The 18,727-nt window shown below is 46.8% G+C and overlaps 1 protein-coding gene and 1 long non-coding RNA gene across 2 annotated transcripts in view; both read right to left on the reverse strand.

The window, feature by feature from the left end:
- RTN1 (reticulon 1) overlaps positions 1-18,727 on the reverse strand; it is a 102,009-nt gene that overhangs the window by 54,149 nt on the left and 29,133 nt on the right. The window lies entirely within an intron of this gene.
- Positions 5,230-18,202, reverse strand: LOC112959676. The gene is made up of 2 exons (XR_003251650.1): positions 18,141-18,202; positions 5,230-5,517 (listed from the first exon to the last, which is right to left on the reverse strand). It is a non-coding gene; the product is annotated as an uncharacterized LOC112959676 (long non-coding RNA).

Genomic DNA, 18,727 nt, shown 5'->3' on the forward strand with positions numbered 1-18,727 from the left:
GGGCAAACCTCAGAAGAACCCATGTGATTCAAAGGCACCTGAAACCCAAACTCCAAAAAAAAACATCTGTCTCCATGCCAAACGYAGCCCAGCGGTGCTGCTAACACAGAACACCCTTAAACTCTTGGCATCCCCCTTCCATTAGCAGGGATCAGTAGCCAGATGCCAGCCCAGGGCTCCCTGCTCCAGGTGCTATCCAGGGCTCCCCACCCCAGACGCTATCCATGGGACACGCACAGCAGCAAGCTGCTCGCAGGACATGCACTTTCCCGAGCGTGCATCCCTGGCAGCAGGGCCAGCTCTGCCGAGCTGCCAGGAGATGGTGCTCTTTGTTTTAGCTCCGGATTTGTGAACTCACTTTACAGGTTAGTAATTTTTTTTCCCAAAAAAACTCTCCCGATCCCAACTGCAAAACTCTGCAGGGCACAGCATGCACAAGCACTAGGGCCCAGACCCTGAAAGTCATTTTGTGATTCCTTGGCACAATAGAAGCTGCAATAGAAATGGACATACTGGAWGGCTCCCTCCTCCTGGTCTATTATTATTATTTCCCACGGCTCTCTGTGCAGGTCCCAGATGCTTTGGGGGAGCTCGGAGCTGCAAGGAGGCTGCATCCCGCAGCCTGGAAGCCACTGCCAGCGCTTTGCTCTGCTCCTGGGGACAGGAGTGAGTCCGGGCACCAGCTGCACCAATTACCCGCCCTTCCCTCGAGGCCACACTGCTGCCGTTGCAGTGAGGCAGGTGCCGTCCCCTGCAACCCCAAGAGGACGGAGTGGGAGCTGGATTCTCTCTATATTCCAGTTACTCCATTGACTTTAGTAGGGTGACTCCCCAGGGCTCCCTGTTGCAGTTCCCTGCATGCCAAATACCAGGGATCCGCTGGGATCCCAGCCCTGGAAACAGCCCAGGAGGACRAGCATCCTATAAGCAAAGGGAGCCACCTTCCCTAATAAGCATGGGGGTTTGGGGACAGGGGAACAAAGTCCCTTCAGGACAGACCCCGGGGGCTGTAGCACCCTCAGGAGCTTTGTTTTGGGAGCTAATCTCCCCCCTTACCAGCTGACCTCCGATTTTTACGGAGCACAGGAGCAGACACGGACCAGGCRCCGGCACGGCCGCCAAGCGCTGCAGCCCCGTCCGCAGCAGAGCCACGTAGCAAACACTGATGAGCTTTTGATAAGATTGGAGCAGCTCCACTTTGGGGAGCACGGGGACCCGCTGCGCTGTGGCAGCACCATCTCAGCTGCCCATAAACAACATTATTTTCCTCCATCGTGGTCTCACACGAGAGCCGCTAGCAGCTCCTTGCAAGCAGCTCTCAGCAGAGACCCCTAGGACCACCTTCACTTTGCTGTGTCACAAGGGACCCAGATTCACCCCAAAATGAGTCAAGCAACRTGCTTCACCACCTGCAGAGGAGCAGGACGTGGTCTGGTGACAATGAGTGTCCTCAGCYCCAAGGGATGTCACCGGAGCTTGTGACACCTGGCAGGGGATACTGCAGCAAACCTGGAGGTTCAGCAGTTCTCACCTGCATGCACCTTCCACGGGCCGTCTCAGGAGCTCTGAATGGGCCTGGTAGAAAAACGTCTATGTCTACATGTCTAAAATGTCTACGAGGTCCATGGCACCTCACCCCAGTACTGTAGAAAACATGAAAACCAAGAAGCACCAAAAAGAGGAGTCTTTCCTATGAGCAGAAGCTATAGAGGAGCCCAAGAACGATTTAAAACACACAGTGTGCTAAATGTTCTACTGGAARGGCAGGTGCAGCACTCTTTCTTAAAAATTATACAAGTATTATTTCATTTTGAGAAAGAAATCACTTTCAGAAATAAAAACAATGCTTGCAATAATATCATTAGGTTCAGCAGCATTGGTCACCAGGGTTTGCTGGCAATAAGGTACTGCCCGAAATGTTGTCAAAGGCACTTGTAAATTCCAGATATGCAGAGAATAATACAATATTCTCAAATATTTGACCATACTCATATTTTTTACAGTGATAAACTTTATGAGGTCCCTGGATAAAACTATACCAAGACCTAAGTGACTGAGGACCTAAGACCCTTTTCAGGTGACTTGAAGGGCCCACCTCCTTCTAGAGCATTAGCCACAAAAGAGTCTCAAAATCTGGATGTTTGTGACCAAGTCTCATCTTTCATAGCCCGAAGAATTTAAATCTCATAGTGAACATGATTTGAGAACCTCCATTATTCACCATTTTTACCCCCATATTGCTGCAAAATTACCCAAGCCCCCAGCATCCCCTTCCCCTGCCCAACCTCCCTCTCTGTCACAAGCACCTTTTCCAGGTCCAGCCTCTACCACTGCTGGCTCCCAAATACAGAGAGCATCAGCCTCACCCAAGTGATGCAAGACAACCCTGACCCAAACTCAGCCAGAAGAGGGAAGGGAGACAATAATGATGATTTCTGACATCATCATAACTTGTCCAGCCCTGCATCACGCTGGAAGAAGAATCACAGCCCTGTGATTTTGGGTTCCTTCATGACTGAGCAGAGAGGGTTCAACAACAGACTATAATGCATCCATTGGAGAGAGGCTTTTGCTGAAACGTGAACTTTGGAGTAAGACCCACCACACAACCAGAGATTTTTCTTTCCAAACTGCCATCCAACTAATATTTCATGAAAAAGCATTATTATAAAAGAAGGAAAAGGATGAAAGTACCATCTYCCACCCCAGGCTCCGATCCCATATCCAGGGTCCAAGCTACCTCAGCATCATAAATCTTCCRAGGAAACAGAGCCACAACGGCAACAAAGTTCAGCTGAAATCACCAAGGGCTCTCAAGAGGAAAATTAATTTTGTGACGATGCAGAACAGTCATGGTGATGTGTCAGGTGCAGTAATTCAGGGAGAAAACCATCTGTCAGGAGCTGAGGGCCAGGGTCTATCAGGAGTGATGCCAGCAAAGACCCTAGATTTACATCTGCATAAAACTGTCACTAGGGAGAGAAGTACGAGGCCCTGGGAGCCACCAAATAGAGTGTGAAGACAAGACATTACCAGCCACAAATCAGGATAAAATCTAACGCCCAAGGGAAAACTGGGGAAACTAGGTCAGAGAGGACAGGGCTGCGTGAAGCTGACACACATGAACTCAAATATCACCATCTAGCTCCTTTTCCCTCCAGCGTTTTCCCATCACAGCATGGCCAGCACGAGGAAGAACTGCATACAGTGGCTCCTGGGGACCACCTTTATTGGCAGCAGTGGTCAGAAATATATGGAAAAAAAACTTCAAATATGATCCAGCTTCAAATATGATACAGAATGTATAAAAGGAAGAAGGAATGAAGATATAGGATAAATAAAATAAAATAAAATAAAATAAAATAAAATAAAATAAAATAAAATAAAATAAAATAAAATAAAATAAAAWAGTGATATAAAATCCCCCCAAAACCTCAAAGACAAGAGAACTTGGGAACTCTGCCAATRCAGGTGAGGCAGCAGGACTCCTCTCCAAGGTGCTGGTGTTGTTGTCTTGCACATAAAGTGATTTCCTTCTATTTCTGGATGATGGGGGCACCAAGGGGGCATCTGAAAGTCAGTCACAGAGTTCCCAGAGGATATCAAACTTCTCAAAGTAGTGCAGAATATGGGGCACATCCACTGCAGTCATAAATCAGCAACAACCTGCTGGCTCCAGCTGRTGTTTAAGGAGGATCGGGCCATATGTGATTCAGCTAATGCTATGAACATCCTTGCCTTCAAGGTGCCTTCTTTATTCACTGCCACCGTGTCTCTTCCCCCTGCAAAGGAAGAGGCCACTCCAAGCAGAGATGAAGGCATATTTAGGATCTCAAAAGCCCATGCAGCTGGACTATCCCCTTCTTTGAAGGGCTTTTATTACTTCCCAAGCATCCTGCCCAAGGAATGTTTGGCCAGGTTCAGTCATCTTGAAGCTGGGATATTCCATGCTTGGAGACGGAGCTGCCCATGGCCCCAACCAGCTGCACAGTGGAGGCTTCCAGACTATTGTACAATCCCACGGTGACTCCAGTGGGGCAAATTCTCCAAGAATAAGGAAACTTGAGACACTACCTGKCTCTCCTGCTCTTCAGGCAGGAATTTACATGGGGCAAGTGGTTCCGATCCCTCATTCCAGAAGGGCCGGAGGAAGCTGAGGTAAAGCCCAGCCGCTGCTACCTGCCAAGCGACGCAGCTCCCTGTGATCAGAGTTGGTGGCTAAACCTCAGTCTTTGGGGCATTTCAAAACCAGCACAGGCTGCACTGAGGAAGGTGTTTGAAGTCATCGTGGAGCAAAGTCAACTCCAAGCCAGCCTTTTACTGCAACGGGGGTTATTAAAGCATGTGGGGGGTAGTAGCATGACAGCATCATCAGGCAYGAGCCAGGATCAACATCACCGACGGGTTCCCCTCTCCACATTCAGCAGCACAGCCCGGCGTTTGGATTTYTGTAAAGGAAACACTGGGGATGGATATCCAGATCACAGTGCCTTGTGCATCTTCCCCAGCTGCCTCCCTGCTGCTGGTGTAAAGCTGGTGGCCAGAGAGCTGCAAATGCTGGAGCAAGAGGGAGGAACGGAGAGCTCGCCCTCCTCTACCTGAGTCGTATGGGGACAGAGCTGAAGTCCCTCAGAGCAGCAATCTGCTCCAGGGRCTCATGGCAAGTTATTCCCAAGACAATCGTCCTAGAGATCTCACCCCTACTTCCATCACCAGCATCTTCAACTTCAATACCACCTAGCCATGAAAAAGAGATCAGCAAGGCTGGGAAAGCACTGAAAGAGTTTCTGATTCATCCCAGGGAAATTTCAGATCCTCTTCTACTGGTATTTTCATGTTCTGATTTTAACTGAAGTTCTCTTGAACCCATAATAGAGGTGATCCTGATGGGGACACAGAATGAATGTTTTTCCTGCTTCAGGCTCTAGCACAAGCTGCTTTTGAAAGACAGCTATGTGACAGGGTGCAATCTGAAAATACCATCACAAACACAGATCCTTTCTTCCACGCCACCAACTCCACCAGACAGAATGCTGGGTCTGAAGAGCGGAAAGCAACTTCAGATGCAGTTCTGAACAGGACAAGTCTGTAGATAGTGCTGATTCATCCCCAAACAATAAAGAAAAAGCAAGTGTAGCCAGTAAGTTTTTGGTTTTTAATTGTTTGGTTTTTTGCTTTGTTTCCTAAAGGGCCAGAAGGGGAGATCCAGAAAACGCCGGGTGAAACAAGTCCTACGTCCTCTGRGAAATGTCCACTTTGAGTCCACCATATCGAGCAAATCAAAGGGCATTTGGAAGAAAGGCAYGTAACGACTGACAGTGATTGAGCACAATGGGGAGATGAGACTCCTACTTGAATAAAGCTTTTCCTCTAGCACAAACAAGCCAGGAATGGAGGCTTTTTTTTTTTTTGTGGTTTGGGTCTCCTCATTTATGAAAGGCACAAAAAGATGCAGAGGAACTACAGGAAAAGTTGCTATTGACACAAGCACTGGAGAGCAGGATGCCTGGGACCCATCTGGAGGAGGGAAGCACAGAGGAGATAAATTTATATTGCACGGGAAGAGGGAGAGCAGGATCAGTCTATAAATACTCTCAAGGTACTAGCACAAACGCAAGGAGAGAATTAGTCACAGTCTTAGAAGATGGAAGGAGAAAAAGTAGTGGCTTGCAGTTAAAACACAAAACGAGGCTAAATGTTAGATCATATCTGTGTTATTTTGGTCAAGAAATAAGTGAAATAGCACAGGATGCTATCTGGGTGCTTTTCCCACTTTACAATGCATCTAGACAGGCCTTGAGAGGGAATGAGGTGCACCTCTGCCCTGGGAGGAGTTTCCAAAAATCTTCTTTGCTGGCATCACTGCTGATAGCTGCATGTTGCCTCTTGTACAGTACGACTCCCAATTCTAAGCAAATAGAGACTCTTCAGTTTATCAAAAGGAAGTTAAGTAGAAGGAATTTTGCTCAGAATTGAGCAGAAGGAATTTAAACTTTTTTTTCCCTTCCAGTGAAAAAATAAATAAAAATCATTCTAGGTCAAATCAATTTAATTTGACCTGAAGCTAAGTGTCACAGATCTGGTTYACAGCAAATCCACTTTGAATATCAAAGGGAATCGCTGTGCGTCAGGGACCCTAATGGGAACACACGTGCTGTGGTGTTTGCGGAGGGCTCTGCTGCAGAGCTGCCCTCGTTTGCCCCATCGCAGGCAACTGCACTTGATGCATGGCAGTTCCCTGCAATGTCAGTGGAGGAACATCAACACTCAGCACGAGGATTTGCCCTGTGGAGCAAGAATTGATGCTGTTCCTTCCCACCGTTTCTGAGAAGATTCTGGAAGATGTGCTCCAGCTACCTAATTCCTTCCATAAACCATTTGGGCACCTTCCTTTGCACATACACTATGTTTCCAAGATATGGACCTCATGGAAGGTTCCTTCCTTGAGATGTCACCCCAAGCTGATGAAGAGGTAGGCACAGCAGTATGACCAGTGCCTGTGTTCTCTGACAAGAGCTTGCCTGCATCATCATCCCCATCACAACATCTTATGACCATCAACAAACAAGTAGACCAGCAGAAGAGCCTGCTTAAGATGGGTGCTAGGTTACTGATCCATGTGAAGCTCTGGTCGCCCTTGTAACAGTTCACAGGGTTGTGCAAAGACAAGGCCTTTCCTTGTGGTCCTCAAGACCACTGAGGCCTTTCCTTGTGGTCCTCARGACCACTGAGGCCTTTCAACCACTTTGACGTCGCAGAGGCACGACCAAAGTTTGCAGGCAGTTCTAAATCACCCTGGGAGCCATTTTAGCTTCCAGCATTTTGGAGTTGAGCCATGAAATTATTCACCACATTGTATAGTTGCTATAGTAACATCATATTGAGTATTATTAGAAATCACAGTCCCCAAAGCCCATGTATTGGAAGGAATCGTGCAATGGGACAGTCTTCTGTAGAAGAACCGTCTTTTTCTACAGGGCTTTGTTTCACTCRGCGCCAGTGACATCCTGGGGAATTAACCAGGCTGCACAAACCTCTGCCCAGCTCTGTCACAGCAAGGAGATCTGGACTGCAAAAAGCAACGTGCACGCAACTTTTGACAGGCCTATTGGTTCAAAGCAAGTGCCCCTCAAAGCTTCTTTTCTGCAGCAATTTGCTCATGCATTTTCCAGAGAGAATGAGAAAAAAAAATACACCCTAAACACAGGCAATGGGTATTTTTATCAGGCCATGAAAACTGCATCACAAATCCAAGCCCCTTCCCCTCCATTGTTCAATAACCCAGAGTGTGACCCTGCAGACATGGCTTTTGTGGTAGACCTTTCTGAACACTTCCCATTGTGTGTAAAAGTTAACAAGAACTGTCATCTTTTCCACAAATGATGTGAGGTTAAATGTTAGGACAGTGTATATTCCATAAATCCATAAATTAAGGCAGTCAGGGACTGAGACCAAGATCTAGACTGCACCTTGCTCGACACCAGTCACACTCTGTTCCTTCACTGCAACTCCTTTTATTTTCCAAGAGGAAAATTGAGTTCCAGCATGTAAATGCTACTATTGGGTAGTGACTTTCCATAATAAATTAGGAATGCTCACTGGAAGAGTGTCAGGTCCCAAAATTGAATATTAGATATGCTGCAGTTGTCCGCATGGACTCTGCACACGGATCCTCTTGGGTCCCCTCTACAGTGCACAGTCCCCTGATGCCCCTACTCCTCTTGCCATGACGGAAGTCAAACTGAGTGAGAGATATTGAGGTGATGGATGGGGAAAAGGCGCTCACAGCCTGACAAAACTTCTAAAAACAATATTTTTGATTTCAGTTTTAAGCTCTGTTTCTTCAGTTTTCAAGTTCTCACCAATCCACCTTTCACTCAACCCCAGACAGGGACCTTCAGAGTGTTTGATCTCTTCTAATCCAAGTCTCATATGGTTCAAGTGAAGCTTCTCATACCTTGACAAATGAGGCTGACTGAGACATCCAGACCCCAGCCCATGGAGATATGGCACAAAAATAACTTTTCCAGTCGGGGATTACAGATAACTGAGGATTTSTCCTTTAAATATTGAGAGCAGGGAAGATGAGGGAAGTTGAGGATGAAATGCTGCATGAAAATGAAGGGAAGTTCATGTGGGTTATTTATACTTCCACTGGCTTCATTTTCACCTCCCCTGAAGCCATTTAACACTGTTTTGCAGTGTGAAAGGGCCTTCACATGAATAAACATTCAGGCCTGTCACTAAGACACCTACAACATATGGACAGACCCTTCCACGTTAGTGTTTCATTCCCTGAGATGCAGACAGGTTTGAGGACCTTATGCCCATTTTGACCAAGAGGACAAGCATAAACAGCCATTCCAGGGACTACCACTGTGTGTATTCCCAGGACCCAAATACCTCCTCAGGAGGCCACTATGCAACATGCCACCTAGATGAGACATGCYTAGTTCTGAAGGACCTGAGATGCGGGACCTGAAACAAGGTTTGGCTACACACATGCAAAGACCATTTTAAATACCCACGTTTTTAAATACCTATTTACCCACACGTTGCTATATTTAACTGAGGAGTTAAGTTATCAGCAGCTGTACTCACTGGAAACGCATAAAGTGCATAAAGATGATATATTTTATAAGATAAAACTGGAAGCTTCACTTTTTTCATTTTACCTCTTATTTTGAACTATATAAAAGCTTTGCCCACTAGTCATCTAGCTTTACTCAGCTGAGTTTTATAGCAACTGCACTGACAAAAATGTGTTCTCCTGAGAACTGCTACACTAAAATATCTGTCATGTGCACTGGAACCTGACCGCCTGCACAGTTTACACCAATTAACATGATGTGAGACTCCCAAATCCCTTCACCACTCTTTTAAAAAGGAAAAAAATCCGCAAATTTCTGCTAAAAAACAACGAAACAAAAACAGTACAGTAGGTTTTCCAATTCTGATCCATCCTTGAGGACTCTGAAACAAGACCCAGAAGACCATGGAGGTTCTAAACAAGGATAGTGTTAAAGTTAGCAGGTGCAATGGATCGGGCACATGCAGAAAGCAGAGAACATGCACATGTCCCTAGATGGGAAACCATCTCACCCAGCTTCTCCTTTGCCATGTGTCCCACACAAAGCCACKCAGACACATGCAGCAGGAGGGAAACCCCTTTGGGGTTGGAAATGCTGGAGAGCCCCAAAGCAGCCTGCTGGGGTGCTGCACCTAAACTAAATGGGCTGAGATGTCTTAAGGAAGGTCCTCTGTCAGCTTCCAAATTTGTTGAGGGCTCCTTCTGCTCACCACTCTCCTAGCTCTCAAAAATAAACCTCTCATTTTCAGGAAAAAATGGTGAGAGGCCAGAGCTGTCCACACCACAAGAAAGGAAATCTGGTCTGTTTGCAAGGTTAGCAGGAACAGGGAATGGGTTGGACCCGTTTGGGTCACTAATGGAAGTTGTGCCCTCCTGTCATGGTGAACCTGAGGTCCCCTTGCTGGGTAACAACCACCGTCTTGAAAAGCAACCTGATTTTTGACTCCATATACCCATTAGAAAATTGCCCTGTGATGWGGCTGCTTTAGTGCTTCAGAGCCTCTTTCCAAATCTCCAGCCTAATTTTATTCACTGCCAGCCTATATCCATTAGTTCTGGTTTCAGCACTGGCCTTTGGCCCATGGAAGTATTTATAGGAAGCAATCATTCCCTCACAGCTCTCATTTCATTAGACTGCCCAAATTACCATCCCCGCGCTCCATCCCCCGAAAAACCTTGTGGAGAACCTAAAACGCCTGGTGCCACACTCTGGGAAGCTTCCTTTTCTATTTCTCTGTCCTCAATTCTTCTTTGAGAGGCTTTCTGACAATATTTCTACACTGAGAAATGCATTTTCACAGAATCACAGAATGGCTGAGGTTGSAAGGGACCTCTATAGATCRTCTAGTCCAATCCCTCTGCTCCAGCAGGGACACCCAGAGCACTCTGTTAGACCCTCTCTAGAAGCTCCACGTCTCTCTTGCCCTGGGGAGCCCAGARCTRCCCCCAATGCTCCAGGTTTGGCCTCCCCAGAGCGGAGCAGAGGGGCAGGATCAGGATCCCCTCCCTGCCCTGCTGGCAGTGTCCTCCTGATGCAGCCAGGAGTCCGTTGGCCTTCTTGGCCACGAGGGCAGTGCTGGCTCATGGTTAACTTAGTGACAACCAGGACTCCCAGGTCCCTCTCTGTGGAGCTGCTCTCCAGCAGGTTAAATCCTGATCTGTACTGGTGCCTGGGGTTATTCCTCCCCAGGTGCAGGACCCTGCACTTGTCCTTGTTGAACCTCATGAGGTTTCTCTCTGCCCAACTCTCCAGCCTGTCCAGGTCCCTCTGGATGGCAGCACAGCCCTCCGGAGTGTCGGCCACTCCACCCAGCTTGGTGTCATCTGCAAACTTGCTCAGGGTGCCCTTTGTGCCCTCGTCCAGGTCATTGATGAACAAATTGAACAGCACTGGGCCCAGCACTGACGCCTGGGGGACACCACTGGCCACAGGCCTCCAACTGGACTCAGCCCCATTACCACGACCCTATTTTAGTGATGGGCAGACAACTCAGACCTTTGTTTTTTGGGGATAGAGTATCACATCTACATGCAGGTGCACACTTGCACACCTACGCATTTTTCAGCGTTGCCACAGGGATTTCTGGAATCCGTTTTCTGGATGATGAGCACRCTTAGTGCCCTTGCCCAGGCTCCGCTTTGCTGGACTACAAATGGAAAGCTTGGTGCAAGTCAGCACACTCACGTTGAATTTTGGCCAAGCCACCGTGGCCCATCTGTTTGGAATTAAGAGCACAACAGAACAGAGTACTAATAAGTGATCTGCAATTTGTATCCTTCTCCACTTCATGGCTCGGAAAAACATATAGATATATATATATATATTCCCAGTACCAAAATACACTTTCCAGCAGAAAAGCAGTGATAGTGATTCAGTATCTTTTCTCCTCATACGCCTAAAAAGTTTGAATTCTGCATCTGAACACCATGCTCTCATGGGGCTACTGTAACAGCATGAAAAATTACATACAGTTTAGTCTTTTTGTTCGATGAATTCAATTCTTCAGCTGCTTAGGCTGCTCCTGTATATCGTTTCTAAATTAAATTAGGTTTTCTGTACCTGCAGCTATGGTTATCCCAAGCTTTTTCCTGTGTATTCCGCAGTGAAAATCATGATTAAGTTCATTTGTCATAAAACAAACATGATGCCATGAATAATAAATAAGCAGGGCAAGCTGCAGGGCTGGGCGATGCAACTCGCTCTCCCTCAGTGCTTGGGATAGAGAAGGAGGATTTCCAAATTGCTCATGTATGAGACTAAAAAGAATCTTAATGAGGAAATCTCCCTAACAAATTAGGCCATTTCTGGAAGGGCCACCAGCCTGAGTCACAGGGAGAGACACCAGTGACCTCTGCATCACATCCCTGAGCAGATGAGGGAGATGTACAGAGGAGTGGGAGGCTCCTCGAGAGGTCCTCATGCAGCATCACCTCCACCATGAGGTCTTTGGTTATCTCCAGCGCTTGTTACCAAAGCCAACAAGCAGGAGGCCAAGTTCCTCACCAGCTTCCTTGTGGTCATTGTGTTGCTTTGTTCCAGACTTTGGAATATGCTAAGGCAGCCATGGAAAGCCACCTGTCCCACCTCCTACAGTAACTCCATCATCCAGGAGAAATCCACAGCATGGAGGTTTGGAAAGACCCTGACACAGACACTGCCRCACTGTGACCTGCATGCAAGTCCCACCGTGGTTGCTTCATTCTTCAGTCCTTTGCATTTTCTGTGTTCCAGCCTGCTCATATCCAGCATTTCCCTTTACCAAAGTCTCCTGGGCCAACTCTGCTCCTACTCCTTTCGCCTGAAAGGATTCGAGCTCCGTAGCTGCTCAATACATCCCATTAACGCAGCGTTTTCTTGTTCCATCCATAGTCACAGCATGATGCAAACACATCCTGCTTCTCTCCCCAAAAGCATCATCTCTTCTCCCTAGAGGGGACCTGACAGATACTCTCTCATCTTCCCAACAAACCGGTTGACAAGGTTGCCCTCTCCTTCTCCAGCAGCAGAGCCAAGTTGCTCTGATGGTGCATCGCAAACGGCATCTGCTGCAGTCTGAGAAGCTGCAAGAAAAGAACTGGAGTATTGTATTTATCTTCACTGCTCTCCCAAGTCAGCCCTTCCCGTGCAGGCTGAGGACAGATTTTGTGCAGAGCTGCCCAGCAGCACATCCTCAACACACAACAGGGCAGATGCTGCTCTCTGGGACATCGCTGCTGAGCCCCACGTAGCACCTCACCTGTCAAACTGCAGAGTATTTAGCTGATACTGGACCTGTGCAACACACCCAGATCTTGTGGAGTCCAGGATGGCCATTTCCCATGTGCCGTGACTGCTCTGCACTCCCAGCCRCACATCTGCAGCAAACAGGGAGAGCCAAGGTCTGCTCTGCAGCATCTCTCCACCTAGGCTGATTTTTAGGAAGAATATCCCAGTTTCCCAGGCATTTGCCTGTTTGAGCATTGATCAGTAATGTGGCAAAATCAGCCTGTTTTTTTTTCCTGCTTAGCTTAGTCAAGGCTTTGGGTCAGCTCACCTCCATCCGCTATAGGATTCCATTTGGCTCCCATTAATTCCTCCTCTGCAGAAATTACCCCAGAAATTGCACAAAAATATTCCAGCTACAGTTAATAGAATATATATTAATATACATATTATTAATATACATATATAACATATAGCTGAATATACAAAAATATTCTAGCTTCAGCCCCTGGCATAACCTGGAAAGCACACAGGCAGGCAGAAGGTCTGTGCTCTGTATACGGGAATTTTCCCACAGGGGTTATTGGATAAGAGGAGGGGAATTGCCACTTGCAAGCAGCCCCACGCTGCTCATTTAACTGAGCCTCAGGTAGATCTGTGCTGGATTCACACTACTCTCCCTGCTAAGAGCAGGTCAGGAGCTCCCCAGGTCAGCCAGGAACCAGGTTTGTCAGAACATTAAACTGGCCGATGCATTTGCAGGTGTCACCGAGTCACTGCCTCCGTTAAGGGAGAGCTGCAGGGAGAGGAGGGAAGGAGAGAGCTGATGCAGCCTGCGCTTCCACCAAACAAACACAGCGATGCATTTCACAGAGCTGGACAGGCACAGCCCAAATGCTCCAAAACACAAAACTTTGGGATGACATTTTTGGAAAATGGCAATTCAGTTCCTGCAGAAGCACCCACAGTCTGTCTGGTGCCTTGAACCCCCTTGTCCCAAGGGATAGGGTGCTCCAGCAGTGCAGAGCAGGGAGCAACTCCCACCCCCTTCCTGCAAGGGAGCCTTGTCCCCAGCCTCTGTGCCACCGTGCAGCACAGGCGAGCTGGGCAGCAAGCTCAGCTAGGTTAGGCTGAGGATAGGATCCCCAAAAATGCAAGCTATGACCCCAAACACTACTCTAGTGCATTGCAACAAAGCAATAACAAATGAGAAGGGTTCCTTGAGCCAAGTCCAAGAATTGCCAAAGCAGGATTGTTTGCAAAGGGAAAGCCACAACCATAGCCTGAAAGTGGAGGTGACGGGGCTGGTGCAGATATCAGAGGCACCTCCCTCCAGCACAGGCTCTGCAACGCGCTAACCTGACAAACCACGGCAGGATAATTCCCAGCTCCTGCAGGGCCCTTCTCTCTTCTAAGGAAGCAGCCTTTGCAGGCTGGTTGTGTCACAGCACTCACTGCTGCAGAGCGGCTCTGCTCCCCCAAGCACAGCCCCGTAGCCCTGGCTTTGATCAGCCCTGTCCTACAACTACAAACCTGATTTAAAGGCCATTAAAAGGCAGTGGAGCCATTATCAACTTGCAAGGGCTCTGGAGCAGAACATCAAGGATCACTGAAACGTTTAGTACAATTGCCTAGTGAAAATTAAAGCTAACTGATATTAAATCATATGCACTATTTGCCTTTCGCATCTGCACACACAAAAGGTTTTTTAAAAGATCTCTTGCTGGCTCTTCCCAGTAGCCCATTTGCAACACTTCTTTAGACATCATATATCCAACTATAAGCACAACTAGAATGAATCCCAGAGCAGAATGATTTTTGAACAAGGCTTCCTTGCAAAATGCCTTTTGGAGGGTCAGGATTCATCAGTACCTTTAGTAGTGCACTGCTCATGCCTTTAAAATGACTCCTTCTGCCATGTGCTTTTTTCCTGAACTGGTATCRAAAAGGGAGAGATTCAAGAGCTCCATTAGGCCAACTAGGATGTCACATCTCAACATCCACACAATAACCATRGCCTCAACAAATAACTCTGTGTCATGATACCCATAAAATATGTRTAAAAGGTACATCTGCGTAACTTGCATTCCTCCCAGAGAAAAACAAGTATTCTCTTCAGATACAGCATGTCCTCCATTTACCTTTTCCTTTTWATTGCATCTGCAAAGTGGTGGAATAAAGACTCATTTTCAGGATGCCATAATCAGACAGGCTATGAGGAGCATAATGATTTTTACAGCAGAGGAATATGCATCTAATGCCACTTCTCAGCAAGTCTGGTAGAAAAGCCTGAACTGTCTTGGGTTAGCATTAATATAACTATTATCAATTCTTGTGGAAACTGTCGGGAAGAACAGCTTGCAAAAGAGATGATGATTGAGCGGGCTGCATTTCCTTGCAGATAAGGAAAAGTAGGACAAAGAGCCCTAAATGTTTTCATGATCATCGTGCTAGGATGTGCCCTGCAAAGGTGCAGTCCTGATGTCAATGGAACCACTGTGGTTTCCACCATCAGAGGATGCAACACAAGTATTTTTATGTTTTAAGATGAGACCAAACAAGCAGGATTGTGTAATCAGCCAGCTAGGCCATTCACTAGGAAGCAGAGAGGCAAGGCTCTGCTGCCAGCATACATCTTTAATAGCACATAAATAAACCAGTATCTGAACAGGGACTGAAATTCAGGTCTTTCCCCTTGGGATCAGCCTGAAGTACCAGTGCTTTTCCCTTCCGGGCAGTTGCCAGGAGCTGCCTGCAACCCCTGCTAAAGACTGGAATAAGAGGCTGATGTCTTGGATTCCCATCCCACTCCATTCTCCCCAGGCCAAGTCAGCTTCATTTAGTGCCAAAAATTAAATCTGAGTTTCCCAGTATCCTCCCAGCCTCTAACCTGATAGCYCTGGTCCCTAACCCCAGACCTGTAACTTCCAGGTGACCAGAGATATAATCATCTCCAAAAGAGGACAGGTCTGAGGAACGTGAGAGCAGGGCAACAGTTGCTTTTGGAAATGGCTTCATTCTMCCCATCACAGTTTTATCGATTAAAAAAATCTCACTTGTCCAACTTTAACGCCAAGAGTAAGAAGGGCAATGAGTTAAGTGCTTTTACTAGTCCAATGCCAGGAATAAATTAATGAACAGAGTACAGCAAATTAGAAATATACAGCATTCGTTCCATGCAAAAGGCCATTTTCTGATGAATAAAATAGTAAGCTAAAAATGGCTAATTTGAAAATCAATATAAAAATTACTCCTACGCGCTACTGCATAAACTGTATCTCTTATGTGGGCTCTTTAATATTAGGTGAATGCAGATGAAAAATTCACGGACAAAGTTTTCCCCTTTTTCAAATTCAAAGATGAAGTTTAGATTTGCCAGTGTTGGGTTTGGGACCTCCCAAGAAGGGCAGAAGAATCACTGACCACAAGAAAAYGACAGTCCAGATCACCAAGAGCAGCATCTCCTTGGCAGCATTCAAAACAATGTGTAGACAAGGCACTAGGAACCTGATTTAGCAGCCTAGGTGGTGACGAGTTTGTGGTTGGRCTTGATGATCTTGAAGGTCTTTTCCAACCATAATGRTTGTATGAGTGTCTTGGTGCTTAGTAATATAGGATCAGATGCATGTTGGACAGACTGATGCCAGAGTGTTAATGCCCTTAAATACTTGTCCTCTGCTGCAGCAGCCACGGGTAACACCTATATGAATATTGGCCAACAGCTGTATGGATATTGGCCAYCTCCCCTCCCTGTTCCTGCTCCAAACCAACTCCAAGCACTTCTCCCAACCTCTGTTTTCTGTAGAGATTCTCTAGGCCAAGCTCACCAAAGCCCATGTGATCCTTCTCCACAACTCCCAGTGCATGGACCAGCCTATTGATGTGGATATAGGGATGGCCTGAGGTGCTGGGCACTACACTACATGCCCCGGCACACACTGAGGGGGAACAAAATGATTGCACACCCTGGAAAGGCAGGGCCACTCACTGCTTGCATGATCTCCATCAACTGAGACTTGCTGAGCTGCCCTCATGTCCTCTTTTGCTAAAAAGGAAAGAAAACAAAACTGAAAGAAAAAAAAAATCAAACAAAAATCTGGAAGTCATTCCTTCCCCACTATGAAAATTAACTTATCAACATACTGCTGCATTCAGCATCTTCCTTACTGAAGAAGCTCATCTTGGTGCACCAGACACCACCTCCCAGATGCTTGCACTCTCAAGCTCAGCCCTTCAATCCCTCTGAGGACACAGGGGAAGGGGAAGTTTCTCCCGGCACTCAGACCTCAGCCTGGAGCAGAGCTCTCACCTTGCAATTGCTCACACTGTGCTCCAGCAGCAGAAGAGCACCCGGGGCATCCAAGTGCAACAAACCTTCTAGGATGATGTTGGGAGCACACACAGGATGGAACAAGACCCCTCAACTCTCACCTAGAACTAAGGCTGGGCCATGTTCCCCCTTAAAATAGGGCAACCCTAATTACTTCATTATGGTCCCACATGTGTGGGGAGGAAGAAATGCAATCAGTCAGGATAAGGATCCTGACTTTTCCCTGCTCTGTAAGCCAAGGGCAGATGTAAGCTAAGAGCCCCTTGCAGGTATAAACAAGCTGTAAAACATAAGAAAGACATTTATAACTCTTCATCCTCCCAAGTCTCCTTTACTTCATCCCCATGATTTGGATTCCCATGATTTTCTGCCAAGCAGAAGTTTGGTTTGTTTGTTTTGGTTTCAAAGAAAACACACAGAGCCTTCAACTACTTTAATCTGGACAGATGACAAAAGTTAGTAGATTTCCCTTAGTCAAGAACCAGGCCCTGCAAGTACTGCTTTACTAAAAGCAGGAATAATTTGCTATGTTTGAGTTCTTTTAGCAACTGTCACTGAATGGACACTTAAGCATGGATGTGCAATAACACCGTTAAACAGCTTACRCTGACCAGGAGGATTTGAGCATTTCCAGCTGAAAGCATAACCCCCTCACCCTTGTAATATAATAAAGGTTAATGTGATTGTACTGCCTGCTGCAGCTCCCTGCTCCACACAACGTCAGGGCTAAAGAAGTCACGCAGATGCACATCAGCTTGAAGCAAGGGCTTTTACCAACCATGAGCATGAGTACTCAGCAATATATGAGCTATATATGAACAATAGAACCTCCACCAGGTTCTGTTGGCTTCTGCAGGAGAAGACGGTGCCCAAACTATTTAAGGTGGCAAAACTCAAGTCTTATTTTCCTGCTCTTCTCTAAGCAGACAGAATTTCCTCATCTGGTTAAAGTGATTTAGATGTCTACTGCATCCCTCCAGACCCAAGCAAGTCTGAGCAGAAAGATACTCTTCCCAATCCAGAACAGATACCAGGAACAGGCAAGTTTGCTTTCTGAATGTGCCTCATTCACCACTGTCTGCAGAGTGATTCCCTTCTACGGACTTAAATATGAGCTCCAGCTTTCAAACCAGCAAAGCCAGGCGAGACGAGCACAGGGATCTGGGTCACAAACTGCCTTTGCACATAAAACCTGTGGCCACAGGCACCCCAGAAATATCCACTATTTCCTCTTACAACAGTAGTGCCCGTGGAATCATTGCTCCTTCTGGCCATATCCCCAACTGGTAACAAGCAACACATCACTGTCTTAAAATAGACACGGATGTAGGACACACTCTATTTCCTAAGGCAAGCTATGGGAGCGGGGTGAAATAGCCAGGATAAAAGGAAAAATATTATAGTAAGCTGACAGAAAAGAAACACATTAAATGAAGCAGTAGGAGAGAGGCTTTGGCACATGGGTACYACACAGCTTCAGCATGAACCAAGAGCAACACCAACCCAAGGACACTTACACGTTTCTTCCTGCTAAGGCATTTAAGGACACCCTCATCCAGCTCCTCCAGGTTCAGCCTTGGCTCTGGACCCTCACCAAGCTCAAAGGCAGCTGCAGGAAGTGCTGCTGTTTGGATGCTAACTAGATAAACCAGAGCTAATGAACGAAAAGCCGGTGTTTGAGTCAAAGGAGAGCCCGTAGGACCATGGAACCACAAGTCCTTTCACCTGGGCAGATCCACTAGCTCACCCATCCACCAACCAGTTATACCTTGTCTGTGGATGAGATGTCCTGGGCAGCTGTGTCCTGATGAAGACACCTTCTCAGGGAAGCACCACGCTGCAGTTTCACAAGCACTGCCTATGTTACAGGCACAAACTATGTAATTACCAGGACAGCATCATGTTTTAATGCTCCCAAGTGTGTGCAGAGAGCCATCAAGCAGATAGCCACGTCACCAGGCAGCTACACCTTGCCAGAGTCATGTGAGACAACAGGGTTGGAAGTCAGGTATCTGGGAAAAAAGAAGTCAGATGCAGCATGTTTTATCCCAGTGAAGTAAATGCAAGCATAATATGTTTTATTAAATATATATACATATATATG

Source organism: Nothoprocta perdicaria, unplaced genomic scaffold (genome assembly GCF_003342845.1).
Source record: "Nothoprocta perdicaria isolate Ctin4 unplaced genomic scaffold, notPer1 scaffold_118, whole genome shotgun sequence".
NCBI classification, from domain to species: domain Eukaryota; kingdom Metazoa; phylum Chordata; class Aves; order Tinamiformes; family Tinamidae; genus Nothoprocta; species Nothoprocta perdicaria.